Genomic DNA, 17,049 nt, shown 5'->3' with positions numbered 1-17,049 from the left:
AGAATCTGCCTGCAATGTGGGAGACCTGGGTTCAATTCCTGGGTTGGGAAGATCACCTGCAGAAGAGAACTGCTACCCACTCCAGTATTCTGTCCTGGAGAATTCCATGGACTGCATAGTCCATGGAGTCGGAAAGAGTTGGACAGAACTGAGCGACTTCATTCACTCACTCATGTATATATATATATATGTGTGTGTGTGTGTGTGTGTGTGTGTGTGTGTTAAATAATTTCTAAAAACAGAATACTTCATCCTTTTCTGCATGTCCATAGAACATTACCCCAAACTGACTGTACTTTAGACCACACTGAAGTAGAATTACTTTTTAATGTGCCCCTTCTCTATCTGTTAAATTTCATATGCTGTGTATGTGTCACCTATTCAAAACTTTAATCAACTTAATTTAAATCCCAATTCAAATCCTATGGTCTTCTATTTTCAGCTTTGCGATCTTGTGCAAACCATACCCCCTTTTTCCTCTCTGTGGAGCAAGAATGATCATAATCCCCCTCCCCAGCTTGTGATCAGAGTTACATGAGATTATCATGAGAATGTAGCCAGCACAGAACCTGACTGCTGCTGCTAAGTCGCTTCAGTTGTGTCTGACTCTGTGTGACCCCATAGACGCCAGCCCACCAGGCTCCCCCATCCCTGGGATTCTCCAGGCAAGAACACTGGAGTGGGTTGCCATTGCCTTCTCTAATGCATGAAAGTGAAAAGTGAAAGTGAAGTTGCTCAGTCGTGTCTGACTCTTCGCGACCCCATGGACTGCAGCCTACCAGGCTCCTCCGTCCATGGATTTTCCAGGCAAGAGTACTGGAATGGGGTGCCATCACCTTCTCTGACAGAACCTGACAGTTACATGTAATTGCTTAGTAAATACCCTCCACCTTTTTCCCCTGAGAATTCAATTAATTTGCTGTAATCTATTCAGTTCAGTTCAGTTGCTCAGTCGTGTCCGACTCTTTGCGACCCCATGAATCACAGCACGCCAGGCCTCCCTGTCCATCACCATCTCCCGGAGTTCACTCAAACTCATGTCCATCGAGTCGGTGATGCCATCCAGCCATCTCATCCTCTGTCGTCCCCTTCTCCTCCTGCCCCCAATCCCTCCCAGCATCAGAGTCTTTTCCAATGAGTCAGCTCTTCGCATGAGGTGGCCAAAGTACTGGAGTTTCAGCTTTAGCATCATTCCTTCCAAAGAACACCCAGGACTGATCTCCTTTAGAATGGACTGGTTGGATGTCTTTGCAGTCCAAGGGACTCTCAAGAGTTTTCTCCAACACCACAGTTCAAAAGCATCAATTCTTCAGCACTCAGCCTTCTTCACAGTCCAACTCTCACATCCATACATGACCACTGGAAAAACCATAGCCTTGACTAGACGGACCTTTGTTGGCAAAGTAATGTCTCTGCTTTTGAATATGCTGTCTAGGTTGGTCATAACTTTTCTTCCAAGGAATAAGCAACTTTTAATTTCATGGCTGCAGTCACCACCTGCAGTGATTTTGGAGCCCAGAAAAATAAAGTCTGACACTGTTTCCACTGTTTCCCCATCGATTTCCCATGAAGTGATGGAACCAGATGCCATGATCTTCGTTTTCTGCATGTTGAGCTCTAAGCCAACTTTTTCACTCTCCTCTTTCACTTTCATCAAGAGGCTCTTTAGTTCCTCTTCACTTTCTGCCATAAGGTGTCATCCGCATATCTGAGGTTATTGCTTAATAAACTGTATAATTGGGCTTTACTGTAGTTTTACAGCACTCTTTTCTGTAATACACAAATAACTTAAACATCTGCTTTCCTTAGGCACAATTACGTAAGAGGGAAAGCAGTGTATATCATCAATCAGGCAGTCTTTCCTTGTTCTAAAAATAACACTTTTTACTTAAGAGCCAAATCTAGGTGTTAACCAGTCCTTGAAACAACTAGAATAAGGTTAAAAGACTAAAGCTGCCAAAGGATAATTATGTGCTGGCCTTGGATTTCAGAAATCTGTGTTCAAATCCTGCCTCCATCACTCCTGACTGCCCCTTAGGGGCTGTTTATCACTGGAGATATGTTATTACTTCTCTGCCTTTCCATAACATCACTTTAAAATGAGAACAACCACCTCACAGAGGTGCTGTCAGGATTAAAGTCAGTCTGTCTAGAAAATCACCTGATACATACCAGGCACTTAACAGATATTTTTGGAAGAGCATCAAACAGCGACTATGTGCAAGGATGAGGAAATGATTCCTACCTTCACCTTACGCATGAATATGGGGGAGGAAACCATGACTCAGATGCTTACAGGACCAAGCCATTTAGTGGAAGAAAATGAAATGAGAGGGTAAGCACAGCTAATAGGGTCATCGCCAGTGAACCAGTGGTCACTCGGAATACCAGGGAAGAGGAAAACCAGCTTCTGAGGCCAATATATCAAACTTGCAAGCAGAGGAGAGACTCCTTCCCACATGGTGACGTATAAACTCCTTCATGGTATCACATACACTTGTGTTCTCCACAACACCAGACACAGCAGCTGTGCAGTAAGCATTAGCATAGGGCTGACACTGTCCGTGCAAATGTTTCACCAGCATCAGGAGCCTTGCCAGCATCTGCCATCAGGCTCCAGATCCCAGATGATGGTTTTAAACATTCCAGTCCACTTCCCCCAGGTACCAGTCTTTGTTCAGGACTGGTATTAATGCACTGCCAGTCCTTGACAATGCTTTAAATGCCCACCATGTGCGTGTAACACACAGCCAGTGGGTGTTAGGGTGACCCCGCAGAAGGAGCCACACTCTGTCTTGGCGTGCGTGTAATTTCAGCATACTTTGCTGCGTTCTCCTCTGTAAGGGGTCGGCGTAGATAAGGAATGTTTGAGAGCCTGTGTGAGTTCCTCAGGCCACGCACTCTTAACATCATGAACCGGGGAAATGGGGCATCCAAGGAGGATGAATACCCTCTTAGCATATTTTCCCCAGCTCTTGCCAGGGAATTTGTTGACAGGTTGAAAAATCAAGGCTTCTGCCATATTTTTCTGAGTTTGATTCGTCTGCAAGGGCATCAACGTTTCATATGCCTCAGCTAAATGGGATTTTTAAAACCCATGTTTGTGACACGATATTTAATTTCAGATTCACAGGACCCACATCTAAGCTTAATGTTGCAAGCTTGTCAGAACAAATTCCAAACCTTCTCTTAGCAGCTGTCTATGGGACCTAGAGACCCCTGACAGATGAGGGTGTCAGGGGTTCCATCTCAGCTTTCAACTGAATACCTGCAAGGTGAGATGACCTGTCAAAGTTTTTGATGTGGCCTGTCTACCCAGATAGCATTTATGATTCCATCAGTTTTCATGCTTTCCAGGGCCCCAGGTCTGTCATGGAGTGGGGCTTCCCCTGCCCTTGATTAATCAATTTCTTGTAGATGATGCAGACCAGATGCTGGCCCAGGCCACCAAGGGCTTTCAACTGAGACCATCTGGAGGGTGAATCTGGAGAAGGCAGCCAACAGGCCAAGGACTTTGCTGGACAGGGAGAGGAGACTGCTCAGCCAAAGGCAGAGATCAAGAAGACTCGAGGAGAGGTTAAGGGTCCACCCATTACATCCACCTGCGCTGGCTGACTGGGAAACCAGCTCAGGTTGTTCAAGATTAAGCTGTTTGCCTGTGGGCTTTGAAGACCTTCCTTGCTGAGGGTAGCAGTTTGTCAGAGAAGTGACCAGGCATTCATATTTCACTTACAGTCAAGGAGTATGCACAAGGCCAACAGACCGTATATTCTCGAGGGCTCTCTTCATGTCCTCTGCTTGGTGAGATAGGTCTGCCTAGCTAAACTGTGACTGGAGAGGGTTGAACAGGATGAAGTGATCCTTGGCAGACAGCCCACAGAGCTGTATTTTCACTTGATGTCCACAGGGGCTGCCTGACCTGGGGCTCCAAGTCTTTCAGACTAAGATTCCAAGGTCAAGGGTGTTCTGCCCTTTTGTTTTCATCCTTGCTGTCTCCTTTCTACTCACTGTTTCCCCATCCCTTTCTTTCATTGCCTCCAGCATTCCCTTTGAAGTAAATCACAACTGGTACCTCCCACCGGCCTTGAGGACCTCTCTGTAAGGCTACTCACCTCCCCTCCAGCCCTAGCAAAGGAGAGTAAAGGGAAATATGTCCAATTTATCATTGTAACAAATGCCCAATTTTGTTTTTTTCCATGGGTTGTCCAGCTGAATGCTTCCTTCAAGTTTGAGTTTGCCATATTTTCTTCCTTAGAGACAAGAAAGCCATTTACGAATGTGAAATTATTCTGATTATCTAATCTCTGTTGCATTCCTTGGCAACGCAAAGAGTTAAATGATGCATGGAATCACATGTCAGCCCCCACTGGACGGGGCTGTGTTTACGTATCCAGAGGTGGCCTGTGAATTATTTAAGCGAAGGGGCTCTTAGCTCTGGGGCCAACTAGACATGGTTCAGCCTGAGTTACTTTGGAGGCGCTGTTTGGGGCCCCAGCTTCCACTTGGCTCAGGAAACTGTCTGACAGACACTGCAGGCTGCTGCCAGCACTGGGTCTCCTTGAGAACAACTTGAACTAAGCTCCTACAGGCTCCAGATGGCTTGCAAGCAACAGCGGAGTTTGCAGAGTCCCCCAAATCTTCACCAAAAAAGAAAGTTGGCGATATTTCAGTTCATGTGGTAGGTTCACCCTCATGCGGTGGACCCGAGGATTATTTCTGGGGCTTCAGAGACTCTGTTTACTAACAGCCCTGACCCCCATCTGCATCTGGAAACAGTGAGAGAGAGAAAGAGAGGAGTGGAGGCAAGTAAAAGTCCAAGTGTCAACTGTAATTAATGTGTGGCTCTACCGATGTGAACTGTCCAGAATAGGGATATTTATATCTGTGTGCTGGGCTTCGTCGCTCAGTTGTGTCCGACTCTTTGCAACCCCATGGACTGTAGCCCGCCAGGCCCCTCTGTCCAAGGAATTCTCCAGGCAAGAATACTGGAGTGGGTTGCCATGCCCTCCTCCAGGGGATCTTCCCAATCCAGGGATCAAACCCAGGTCTCCTACATTGCAGGCGGATTGTTTATCATCTGAGCCATCAGGGAAGCCCTTATATATCTATAGAGAAAGTTACTTAGTGGTTGCTTAGGGCTGGCAGACATGGCCGGGTGAGGGAATGATAGGCAAGAACTAGAGGCGCTGCTAATGGTTATCGTATTTCTGATTGGGATGATAAAAATACCAAAATTGATTGTGGCAAGGGGGCTCAGACGGTGGGCTGGTCCTGGTTCCTTTTGCCCCAGAACAGGGAGCAAAAATGAGCCATATTTTCTGTAAGCACCAGGCTCCTAAGAAGCAGCAGCCAGGGACCATTTCTGTGGCCCATAAGCTGACCCTCCATATCAGCAGATTTCTATTCTAGGTTAGTTGAACCCACGGATACAGAGAATTGACTGCACTACACCTTTTTAAGTCCAAGAAAGGGACTTGAGAATCCTCGGGTTTTGTTATCTGTGGGGGTCCCAGAGCCAATCCCTTTGGATACCGAGAAATTACTGTACTCATTTTTCAGGTAAGCTTTCTCCACTCTCCTGTTGGGAAGGGGGAAGGTAGAGGCTGTGGCAAGAGACATGTCTGGAGGGGAGCCTTCCCCTGGGGATACAGCATTTCTTGTATGTCCTAAGGGGACGTGTCAAGCTGAAGATTTGGAGCAAGAAGATTATGAGATCTGGAGAGGATTTTGGAAGCCATGGAATGCTTTTATTTGCAGAAGGAAACTGAGAAATAGACTCACCCATGATTATTAGCGAAGAGCAAGGCTGAGCTCTGTGTGGCCCCCTCCCTGGGGTGTGCAAACACCTGCTGGATGGCACAGCAGAGGGCTCTTCACCCCAGAATGAGGAAGATGGGGAGAAGAGGGCACCGTGGAGGCCCCCTACTGCCTCTTGGTCCATGGGGGCTCCACACATGGTGGGTCTCAGGCCACAGACCTATCCCTACACATCTACCCGGCCTCCCCAGAATGGGATATGCATAGAGGATGCACAGTGTAATCTCCCTGCTATTTGAGGCAAATTAAAATGTAGGAAAAAAAGTTTAATATCACGAACTTGAGTCAAATAAAGGTCTTTGCCGATGCTTTGTCCTTGAGCTTTTTCAACTCTGAACAGACAGTTGGGAATGTAATCAGCTCCTGCCTGAGCCATAGGGCAGCTTCGAGGGAGGTAGAAGAGGGGAGGGGACCTAATTGGTATGTCAGTGGGAAGATGCTGTTGCCTCCCAGTCAGACAGGGATGGTCGTCACGCCTGCTTCTGCAAATGCTCAAACCTCCAGGCAGCTCTGCAGCTCCTTTCTGTCTTCTGGACACAGGCCCCGCTGCTCTGTTTACCTCATCGATAGTTCCCACTGTCAAAAATCACATTTCTCCCGGCTGCTCACTGCGTTGCTTGATTTGTGCCTTGTGGTTTGCTGGTGTCCGGGGCTCAAACCCTGAGCTGCTCTGGCTTGGCCTCTGTGGAGCAGCCACGCCGTGTGCTGGAGACACAGGAGGGGGCTTTGTGACCGTGGGGAGGTGACGCCTTTGCCATCACACTCCCCAAGAGCTCTTGTGCTCTCCCTGCCAGAGGAGCCACTGGAATCCAAACACCTACTGGCTGAGTTTTATTTCTAGCCCTGCAAGGTCACAGGATTTTACACACACACACACACACACACACACACACACACACCAGATTTCTGACCTACGTGTGGACAAAGGCTTTTTGTCTGTCAGAATTCATATCAGATGGAAGTTTTCTGTCTTTGCTGCACACACATTATCACAAGTGCAGGTGGTATAATATTTTCTCCATCTCAGCCATTCCCCTCCCCTGAACCTTCTGCACCCTCCACCCCACCCCCAGGCTCTTAAATGTCAGAGGAGAATGTCTGAGGGCAGCACGTAACTGGTGTCCAAAAAGAGGTCTTTGGGGAACAAAAAGGACCTGTTTTAGGGCACTCATCCATATTTTTAAAATATCTTTTTTAAATTGACATACGGTTGACCTACAGTGTTGTGTTAGTATCAGGTATAGAGCAAACTGATTAACATTCTTTTTTCAGATTCTTTTTCATTACAGGTTATTGTAAGATACTGAATACAGTTCCCTGTGCTATAGAGTAGGTCCTTGTAGTTTCTCTCTTTTATATGTGGTAGTGTGTACGTTAATGCAAAACTCCTGATTTATCCCTGCCACCTTTCCCCTTTGGTATCTGTAAGTCTGTGTTCTATGTCTGTGAGTCAGTGTCTGTTTTGTAAATGAAAGTTCATTTGTATCCTTTTTTTTAGATTGCACATATAAGTGATATCATGATATTTGTCTTTCTGTGTCTGACAAGTATGACACTCTCTAGGTCCCTCCATATTGCTGCAAATGGCATTATTTCATGCTTTTTTATGGCTGCTCACCCATACTTTCAATGGTGCTGTCCTTCCCCGTAAGGCCCAGTGCAGGGTAGCCCTCCAATCATGCCAGAGCTCACCCACCCTGAGGCTCAGGCTGGACCTCTCTGCTCTCCAGGGCAGTGGGCATAGAAGCTGGGCCAACAACACCCTCTCCCAGCTTTTGAAAGAGCATCCGTGTACATCTCATCTGAACCCTGCACCAACCCAGGGAAGCAGGCGGGCACAGAGGCAGGCACATGGTGGGCAAGCCAGGGAGTGCTTCTCCTTCCCCCTCCCCTCTCCTGGGAACCATCATTCATCTTGAAGACAGGAGGAAGGACTCCTGGTCTGGAAAGATCCAGAAATCCAAACAGACCCATGGAGACATTTGGATATCAGGGAAATGAGGGATGTCTGTCTTAAACATTGTCTGCAAAAATGAGTTCCATGATGGAGCTTGTCCAATCATTTATGAAAGTGAAAGTCACTCAGTCATGTCCGACCCTTTGTGACCCCACAGACTATAGCCCGCTAGGCTCCTCTGTCCATGGGGATTCTCCAGGCAAGAATGCTGGAACGAGTTGCCATGCCCTCCTCCAGGGGATCTTCCCAACCCAGGGATCGGACCCAGGTCTCCTGCATCGCAGGCAGATTCTTTACTAACTGAGCCACCAGGGAAGTCCAAGAATACTGGAGTGGGTAGCCTATCCCTTCTCCAGGGGATCTCCCCGACCCAGGAATTGAACTGGGGTCTCCTGCGTTGCAGGTGGATTCTTTACCAGCTGAGCTAGCAGGGAAGCTGAGTCATTTATAAGGAGATTGATACCCTCAGAAGGGGCGTGATTTCCTTGTGACAAAGCAAAGGTAAGAACCACATGCAGCTACTCTGAAAGGCTTTTTGAGATGAGAACGTCACCCTCCCCCTACTCAAGTCAGCATCTTGCCTCTGTCCTGGACACTCTTCCCCTCTGGGGGCCTGGCAATCTCAGGCTTTCCCTGGCTCTGGAGGGGCCCTTCCATGCCACCCTCACCCATCCCCTCTCACACAGCCCACTTTAGAATTCAAGCCTCAGACTCCACCCCTCCTCCTACCCCTCATCTCCCACTGTCCCTAGCCCTTTAGGGGGGCTCGGCTCTCTGGCTGTTTCTGGTGATAACTCACTCATCTGATGGACTCACTCATCCCAGGGAGGATGCGAGTAATAGGTTAACAGGTTTCCCTTCCAGGCTGACCTAGTTGCATTTTAAGGAATGGAAGTGACTCCTAAGGGACCAGGGCCTTGGCTCAAGAAGTGATTCTAGAGCTTGGCAGTGATAGATCAAATTCTCTATATAGGAAGGGCCAGGGGCTGCAGGCCTTGTTTGGAAGCTGTGTTTACAGAGCAAACACACTGGTTTTTGAAAATATAGTTGATGTACAATATTATATGTAACAGGTTACAATATAATGATTCATAATTTTTAAAGTTTATACTTCATTTACAGTTACTATAAAATATTGGCTTTATTCCCTATGTTGCATATCCTTATAGCTTATTTTATACCTAATGGTTTGTACCTCTTATGCCCTTACCCTATCTTGCCCCTCCTTCCTCCCCTCTCCCCATTAGTGACCATTAGTTTGTTCTCTAGATCTGTGAATCTGTTTCTTTTTTGTTATATTCACTAGTTTGTTGTATTGTTTAGATTCCACATATCAAATAGTATTTGTCTTTCTCTAACTTATTTCACTTAGCATAATGCCCTCCCAGTCCATCTGTATGCAAATGGCAAAATTTCTTTTTATGGATGAATAGGGCAATGGCACCCCACTCCAGTACTTTTGCCTGGAAAATCCCATGGATGGAGGAGCCTGGTGGGCTGCAGTCCACGGGGTCGCTGAGGGCCAGACACGACTGAGCGACTTCACCTTGACTTTTCACTTTCATGCATTGGAGAAGGAAATGGCAACCCACTCCAGTGTTCTTGCCTGGAAAATCCCAGGGATGGGGGAGCCTGCTAGGCTGCCATCTATGGGGTCGAATGGAGTCGGACACGACTGAAGTGACTTAGCAGCAGCAGCAGTATTCAATTATGTATATAGACCTCATTTTCTTCATTAATTTATCTGTTGATCGATACTTGGTTGCTTCCATACCTTGGCAATTGGAAATAATGTTACTGCAAACATTGGAGTGCATGTGTCTCTTTAAATTAGTACTTTTGTATTTACCAGGAGTGGAATTGCTGGGTCATGTGGTATTTCTATTTTTATTTTTTTGAGAAACCTCCATATTACTTTCTACAGTGGCTGCACCAATTTATATTCAGTGTAGGGGGCTTCCCTCGTGGCTCAGACAGTAATGAATCTGCCAGCAATGTAGAAGATCCAGGTTCGATTCCTGAGTTGGAAAGATCCCCTGGAGAAGGGAATGGCTACCCACTCCAGTATTCTTGCCTGGAGAATTCCATGGACAGAGGAGCCTTGGCAGGCTATGGTCCATAGGATTACAAAGAGCCAGCCACGTCTGAAGTGACTTAGCATGCACACACTCACAGATAGTTTTAGAACAAATAAAAACCAGCTCTGGTAATGCTCCTCACTCCTCATTCTAGGAAGTAACGTTTTGCTGCACCTCTGGTTCTGAATCTAGTCTCAGAACCTGTATTTACTCTCAGCTCTAACATTAGACAAGGTCTTGGCTTTTTAAAAAGGCAGAGTTTTGAAGTAGTATGCTGTGTGGCTTCCTGGGAATTAGACAATATGCAAGATGTCAAATAAGTCAGTCTGGCACATGGCACTTTGTCTGATCTGGAAATAATTAGTCATCGTCTCTTGAAGAGAGAGAGAGAGAGAGAGAGTGTGTGTGTGTGTGTGTGTGTGTAGGGAGAGAGCAGTGGAGAGAAGGGACCATGAGAGGAAATTATTTTCACTGCATGCTGAATGGAAGGAGTTGGAAAAATTCATTCCTCTGACCTATAAAGTCACTGAGGAGTGTTAAGTTTGCTAGGGCTGCCATAAGAAGGTATTAGAGATGGAGTGGCCTCAACAGCATAAACTTATTGTCTCAAAGCTCCGTGTCTAGAAGTTTGGGATCCGAAAGTCCACAGGGCTGGTTCCTTCCGAGGGCCGTGAGGGAAGGATGTGTTCCAGGCACTCTCCTGAGCTTGCAGATGACTGTCATCTCTCTGAATCTCCACATGGACTTCCTGTTCCCTGTCTCTGTGTCCGGTATCCCTTTTTTGTACCGACAGGGTTGTCAGATTAGGACCCACCCTAATGACCTCATTTCTTACATGATGGCCTCTGTAAAGATCCTGTCTCCACATCAGCCCACACTCTGAGTTACTGGCGGGTAAGGATGTGAAGGTAGGACTTTGGGGAGAACAGAATTCAGCCCGCAACAAGCAGATTCACGACAGGCTGTAATAAGAATGTCACAGCGGGAAGCTCCTGTGAAGCCCGTAGAGCTGCTTGTAGAAGTCCCACTGGAGATGTGGCCTTTCTGATGTGATCCTGCTCTGGAACTGATCCAGTTCCCACCAACCATATACCTATTCCACACTCCTGCCAATCATTTGAGGCCCTGTAACAGCCTTTCTTCCTAGATGGCAGTGGGGGCTGTGGGGAGAAAACCTCTCCCTTCCAAACTTCTGTGATCATGGATTCAAATCCAGCAGTTTCTCCCATTTGTGTCCCTCCTCTTCACCTCCAGTTCCCTGAAAATCCTCCCACCACAAGCAGAGGAGGGAAAGGGTCATCTTCATTTAGATGGGAGGGGCCAGGTACCCTACTTAAAACTTCTCCTCTCAAGTTCCTCCTAAAGGCTGAGTGGGATAGACTGTAGCATCTCTGTTTAAACTTGAAAAGCTAGGGCATGTGGGCAGCTGAATGACTGTCAAGTTGCAGGACAACTCTCCAACCACCCTGTCTCCCCTGGAGGTGGGGGCTGGGCACCCAGTGGGTGCTCCTAGGTCCTGCCTGATAGGCCTGCAGGCTCCGTCTGACCCTCACTTGCCCTCCTGTTGTAGAAGAGCTGCACGGAGATTGCAAAAATAGTGACTACAAAAGTCACTTAACCCATGTGGTTAGCAGAAGTCATTGGCAAACGATCCCACTGCCCTCCCAAGGGACGTGCAGGGTTTATTTTCAAGTGTGGGTGGTGGCTCAGATGGTAAAGAATCTGCCTGCAATGGGAGAGACCTGGGGTCAATCCCTGGGTTAGGAAGATCCCCTGCAGAAGGGAATGGCTATCCACTCCAGCACTTTTGCCTGGAGAATTCCATGGACAGAAGAGCTTGGTAGGCCACAGATCATGGGCTCGCAAAGTCAGACACAACTGAGCAACTAACACTTTCACTTCCCTTCAAGGGTGTTTATCCCACAGATTTTCAGTGTGTGGTCAGCAGAGCATCACAAGCTTCCCAGAGTTTCTCCACTCCTTCTTAGATTAAAATTGGAATTACGCCAGGTGGATATATACTGTATTTATCTCATTTTCTTGGGAATAAAAAACAAATTTATCTTTCAGGTCATGATTTCAGAAGTAGGAGGCAAAGGACATAGAAATAAAAAACACCTATTCCTGGGCCTGCAAAGCTTGTCCTTTTTCCAGACCTCCCTTGGCAAGGTGCTACCAGTGGCCAGGAAAGTTCTGCTGCTTATCCAGCCACATGGTGGGACTTGGGTTGGAAGGTGGTAAAAGAAAGGCTGCTCACGGAGCCCAGGGGTGATTCAGAGTTGGTTCATGGGCAGACCTCTTCCATGGAGTTGGAAACCTACAGTAAGTGGGCTCATTAGGTAGGAAATGACTTCAGTGACAGCTCTTTGGAAAGCATGGCTCTTCATCTCCAGCTGCCATCTGCTGAGGTTTCTGTAGGGGACTGAAAACAAAGGGTCAATCACATGCATCTGAAGGGAGTGGTAGAATCTTCTGTCGTTACTCATTTCCTTCAGATAGAAGAAGAAATTAAATCTGTTTTGGAGGAGGGGAAATTAACATTTATTGGAAGCAACTATCTATGTGCCAGGGACTGTGCTAAGAGCTTTTGCCTACACCGTCACTTAAATTTTAGAAACAAACTGTAATCCCTTAAAATTAATAAAAAGTAGTTCATGAATATTTTTAAAAGTTGGGGAAATACTATAAAAAGGTGAGTAAAAGTACCCATCATGGCTTAGTCCCTTCTGTTTAATCCTTTGGTGGCTGGATTGAATGAAAGGAGAGACCATTCATTGCAGAAAGAACAGGGGGACCTCGTGCTTCTTTCTTATGTAAGGAAAGAAGGGACGGGGCACTTACAGTGCAGGAACGCAGTGAGGAGAAGGATGTAGACTCTACAGGAGAGACAGCAGCCTCAGAGCATCAGTTACACAGCAGAGAGGGGCACTCTGGCATGACTCAAATGAGTGTTCCAGAAAGCAGTATACCGGGGTGTTCCAAGCAGCATTAATTATCAGCAAGGAGACGCATCAGAGGCTTTCCCAGGTGGCTCAGATGGTAAAGAATCTGCCTGCAATGCAGAGACCTGGGTTCCATCCCTGAGTCAGGAAGATCCCCCTGGAGAAGGAAATGGCAACCCACTCCAGTATTCTTGCTTGGAAAATCCCACGGACAGAGGAGCCTGACGGGCTAAAGTCAATGGGGTCGCAAAGACATGACTGAGCAGCTAACAGTTTCACTCTTCAGATGCATGAGACTCAAAACCCAAAACAAAATCGTTGCTGCTGTCCCTCTGGCAGCACAAGCCAGAGTTGCCCTGGGTCCCACCCAATAGTGTGGGGACCCCAGGTTGCTGAGGGCAGTGCTCAGGGGCACCCTCAGGAGTGGAGGCAGGAATTACCTGAAGTCAGCAGTGTAACTGCCCCTCCTGCATGGCTCCTTTGGGGGCTGTTCCTCTGCTTCCTTAGGCTCATGTAAAATCCTTGAGGACCTCTGCACTGAAAGGTAAGTATGGAAGGAAAACCCTTCTGTCTGGTTTTCTAGTGAGCGTACAAATATATTTGGGATCAGTGATGATTCGCCTCCTGTTTCTCCTTTAGGACTGGGCCACCTGGCTTTGCCTACTGGTTTTTCCCAGTCTCCCTTTCCTGGGGGTAACTCTCCTGTGCTCACTGGAGCATCTGGGGACATCAAACCTGAAGAATGATGTCACCAAAGAAGAAAATGCCCCGGAAAGAAAAGCAACAGGATCAGCAGCAGTGGGGCCAGCGCCCAAGGAAATGGTGAAAAGACAGGGTCCCCTCGGGACAGGTGGGGCCGGGCCAGGTGAACCACAAGCCCAGAATCAGAGTCAGAAGGGCTGAGGGGAGTCCTGCAGCATCTCCCTCCCCGCTGGAGGGAAGGGTGCTGTCGTCATCACCAGCAGTGAGCTGTTTAGCACCACGTGGGGGAGCCACCCTGGCTTCTTCTGAGTATGGACGGCAGTTGTTCTGAGCAAATCAGACAGGAGCTTCGGGGGACAGGCAGCTGAGCAGTCTTCAGGCAGCTCTGTTGGAAGAGGTGTGCACAGAAGTGAGAGGGGAGATCGGGGATGCTGGGCCTCAGCTGCAGCCCTGCTTTTTCTTTTTTAATTCTCTAAAACGTCTCTAGGTGTCCTGGGGTTTGCAGTTGCTGAGGAAATTTCATTCTAGCCCTTCTTGATCCATCTGGAAATTCTCTTCTCTCTGAAGCTCTGGGAGACTGAAGGGCTGGCTCTCTCATTATCCTGAGATTAAGGGATGAGTCCTTCCTGTTTGAAGGGCTGACTGTTATCCTCTGTTTTCTTTTTCCATTTGACGGGGCCCAGGTACAGAAGACCAGGTCCTGTCTTCAAAGATGAGAACTGTCTCTCCCCTTCAGAAAGTTATGGTTCAGAGGGAAAGAAGCAAAACTTCAGTAACAGAAAAAAAGTCCCAAGTGGAGGCATATGGCACTTACCATTGGAGCAAGGGAGAAACATTATGTTTTGGATCTTACCTCACATCCTTTGAATGGAAAAAGGGAATAAAAAATATAAGCATTCATTTTGTTTATCCATTCTGTATATAATAGCTTACATTTGTTAATCCCAACCTCCTGCTCCATCCCTCCCCAGTCCTCTTCCCCTTGGCAACCAAAAGTCTGTTCTGTATGTCCGGGAGTCTGTTTCTGTTTCATAGACAGGTTCTACATGAGCTATTATATAGAGAATGGATTAAACAACAAAGTCCCACTGCATAGCACAGAGAGCTCTATTCAATATCCTATGATAAACCATAATGGGAAAGAATATTTTTTTTAAAAATAATATATATGTATATGTATAACTGGATCACTTTTCTGTACAGAAGAAATCAACACATTATAAGTAAAATGTGTGTGTGTGTGTGTGGAAGTCGCTCAGTCATGTCCAACTCTTTGCAACCCCAGGGACTATATATAGCCTGCCAGGCTCCTCGGTCCATGGAATTCTCCAGGCCAGAATACTGGAGTGGGTAGCTGTTCCCTTCTCCAGGGGATCTTCTCAACCCAGGGATTGAACCTAAGTCTCCTGCATTGCAAGCAGATTCTTTACTATCTGAGACACAAGGAAGCCAAGTAAAATATACTTCAATAAAAATATAGACATTCTTAATGCATATGTTGGAGAAGGCAATGGCACCCAACTCCAGTACTCTTGCCTAGAAAATCCCATGAATGGAGGAGCCTGGTAGGCTGCAGACCATGGGGTCGTGAAGAGTTGGACACAACTGAGGGACTTCACTTTCACTTTTCACTTTCATGCATTGGAGAAGGAAATGGCAACCCACTCCAGTGTTCTTGCCTGGAGAATCCCAGGAACAGGGGAGCCAGATGGGTCATCGTCTGTGGGGTCGCACAGAGTCGGACATGACTGAATCGATTTAGCACCAGCAATGCATATGTATGCGTATGCTGGAAAAATCAAGTGACATTTCCTAGAGGAGATTTGTACAGGGCCTGGGAGGGTGATGAGGACCCAGTGGGTTTGCAGTGGTGGATGAATTATTACTGCATGAGAATACAGAGAATTGTTTGCAGGTTGGTGTATCCAAGGACCAAAAGTTTGGAGAGCTGATGCTGGAAAGGTAGTTTGATAACAAATCATAGAGGACCTTGAATCCCATAAGAGGAAACTTGGCACTTATTCTGTAGCAGTAGGGAACCACAGCAGATGATTTACATGAATGATTCTAATTCGCTCCAGTGACCAGTTCAGTTGTTCAACTTGAAGTCGGGGAAGGTGTTGAAGAGTCAGAAATGGTGAATGATTCCAGAGTCCAGGATGTCCTTGCGGGGGTGGGGACGGGGAGCAGAGGGGGAACAAGTCTTATGTTTCTTGTTCCCCCTCCAGGAGGAAGAATATATAGTGAGATTCCAAGATACTGGAAGGACCAGTTTTCTTTGGAAACTAAGATATTGACTTCTCCTTACTGAGGGAGGTAAGGGAAAAGTGATGTACATGTTGAACTAGAATCTTTCTGTAGAAGGCTTCATGTTCAAAGTTGGAGCATTTTATGATGCTGACCTAATTATCTACATTGTGTCTCCACTTGATGTTTTTTGTCCAGTTCTCCTTGGTAGGCTAGACTGAAGAATGTGGCAAGGGAAGATTGGAGATGAGAAATAAGAAAGGATATTTGTTTTTCCATGTGTAGATTGTAGTGTTGAAGTTAATTAGTGGGCTGCTGTGACCTATTTAAGAAGCTCCTGGAAATAACCTCTGAGCCACTCATCTAATTGGTCCCAGTAGGCCAAAAACTGAAGCATTTAAAATGTCATGGAAGCAATTACTTTGGGTTAGAGACAGACATCTTCCCTGTCCTCATCCCTGACATCTTCCCCAAGCAGACAGCCACAGTTCCTGGTTGGCCATGGGTTTGGCAGTTAAACTGTGCAGAAAAAGCAGAGAACAGTGGAATGTGGGAAATCTACCCACTTACTCCCCGGAAGGAAAAAATATTAATCTGTTTTGCAATACAGAATAATGCTTTTCCCAAACATTTGTTCTTGAGTAGGGGTCACTGTTGCTTCTGTAACAAATTACACCACAATTTTAGTGGCTTAACCCAACATACATTTGCTATTCTATAGTTCTGGGGCTCAGAAATCTGAAATGGTTCTTTCTGCGCTAAAATCAAGGTGTTGGCAGGATTGCACACCTTTCTGAAGGCTCCAGGGGACAATCTGTTTCCTTGCTTGTTGTAGCCTTTAAAGTCCTCTCACATCTCTTGGACTCTGGCTCCTCCTTCCATCTTCAAAGCCAACGAAGTCAGATTTCTCGAACCTCTTTTCTATAGTCATCTCTCTCTCTCTCTCTCTGTCTGACTACAGCTGGGAAAAGTCTTCATCTTTCAAGAACTCATGTGATTATACTGAACCCACCTGGATAACCCAGGATAACCACTCCATCTCAGAGCCCTAAACCCATTACATCTACAAAGTGTCTTGCCATGTAAGGCAATAGTCACACGTTCCAGTGATGAGGATGAGGACATCTTTTGAAGGGAACATTTTTCTGCCTTCCCCACTGTGTACTAAACTTTTAAGCACAAGATGTGGCCCCATCTTTTGCATCTCCTTGCACTCAGCTAAAGCCTAAGGTTAAGCGAAACCTCCCTGGGAGCTGCCCTGGCACTGGTGTAGAGACCCAGGGAGCCAGCTCTGGATCAAGGCTGC

The 17,049-nt window shown here is 46.8% G+C and overlaps 1 protein-coding gene across 23 annotated transcripts in view; it reads left to right on the top strand.

The window, feature by feature from the left end:
- The window catches only part of RGS6 (regulator of G protein signaling 6), a 611,989-nt gene that overhangs the window by 391,246 nt on the left and 203,694 nt on the right, over positions 1–17,049 (top strand). The window contains exon 1 of one of the 23 annotated variants that reach the window (XM_086319942.1): positions 15,714–15,812. The exons of the other annotated variants lie outside the window; for them this stretch is intronic. The gene's annotated coding sequence lies outside the window, so the exon portion shown is untranslated. Of the gene's footprint in view, positions 1–15,713; positions 15,813–17,049 lie in introns of those variants that run through there. 23 annotated transcript variants of the gene reach the window in all.

This window comes from Bos grunniens, chromosome 10, assembly GCF_055505025.1.
Source record: "Bos grunniens cultivar Pamir isolate PY7600 chromosome 10, Bosgru_T2T1.0, whole genome shotgun sequence".
Lineage (NCBI taxonomy): Eukaryota > Metazoa > Chordata > Mammalia > Artiodactyla > Bovidae > Bos > Bos grunniens.
The sequence above is the reverse complement of the archived record's forward strand: the minus strand, read 5'-3'. Positions and strand labels throughout refer to the sequence as shown.